The sequence below is a fragment of the Pseudozyma flocculosa genome (assembly GCF_000417875.1).
Source record: "Pseudozyma flocculosa PF-1 unplaced genomic scaffold scaffold00019, whole genome shotgun sequence".
Classification (NCBI taxonomy): Eukaryota; Fungi; Basidiomycota; class Ustilaginomycetes; order Ustilaginales; family Ustilaginaceae; genus Pseudozyma; species Pseudozyma flocculosa.
The window spans coordinates 247,592-248,895 of NW_006920887.1; positions in this window are offsets into that span (position 1 = coordinate 247,592).

Consider the following 1,304-nt stretch of genomic DNA (forward strand, 5'->3'; position numbering starts at 1 on the left):
CCCGCCAGCCAGCCCGCCAGCCAGCCCGCCAGCCAGCCCGCCAGCCAGCCAGCCAGCCAGACGGGGCGCCGGTGGGTTTTTTCCCCTGCCTTCCCTCTGTCGAATTTGGCCTCTCTGGTGGCACCCTGGCCTAACGTGCTACCCTTTCTGCCTTGGCATGCTGCCGCCCGCGCTGCAAACAACAAGCAAGCAAGCAAGCAAGCAGCGAGCAAAAAGGCAACAAGAGCACCGGCCGCAACACACATACAAGCAGAGGGTCAGGACCCACCACCTCAAGTCCCACGCCGCCGTCTGGGCCGGCCCTTTGTCCTCGGCCTGCCCCTTCATCTCGTTGGACAATCTCAGCATAATGTGCCTTTGCACTAGGAAGTCGGCCGCCGGGACAGGCATGGCATGCCACCGAGCAAGCAAGTCAGCAGCAAAGCAAGCAGGCAAGCAGCGGCACCGGCAGCGGAAGCGGCAAGCTAAGAGCCAGCGAAACGTCGTGCGTGCTGCCAGCGTGGCGCATCCCAAAAAAGAACGGGCGGCCGGGAGGCCTGCCTGCCTGCCTGCCTGCCTGGTTTTGCGCATCGACGCCGTCGTGCGTCGTTTTCCGGTCGACCCGCCGCTTTCTTTCGATCTCGCCCGCTTTCTCGAGGAGAGCAGCCCTCGTGCGTGCGGAGTGCCCCAGCCTAGCAAACTGCCTCTGACCTGCCTGCCTCGCCTGTTTTCGCCTCGGTTCGCCCCGCCTCGCTGCTAGTTAACCCAAGCCTGGCCTAGCCTAGCCTGCTGGGGGCCACGCGCGTCGATCGGCAGGGCCCAAACCCGCTTCGCCGGTCGGGGTTGGCCAAACGAGGCGGCGGGCAGCGGCCAGCCACGCGCCGGCGCTGCGCGGCCCCTAGCCTGGCTCGCTGCTCGCACCGCGTCTGGATCGACTTCCTCTGAGCAGGCAAGCAAGGGTGATGATGACGACAGCCGCAGTCGATCTTCGTCGTCGCCACCACAGCAATACATAATGAGCTCCTGCGCCGCCGCCACTGCCGTCATGATTCTAGCACCATCTGCCGTCTGCTCTTCTTTGCCGTAGCTGGATCTGCCTCCCTTTTGTGAGGATGCCATATGGGAACTCGAGGCCGGTCGGACAGTGCCCACGGCGCGCGGACGGCGCCGTACGGCTGCACACGGCGAATCGAACAAGCCACCGCGGCTCCTACCAAGCAGCTTGCTCGAGGAGCGCAGAGCCCCATCGAAGCGGTTGCCACATGAATGGGCGGAAGGAATGGGCGGATGGGCCGGCACAACACAGAGAAGAGACAGAAGAGAGA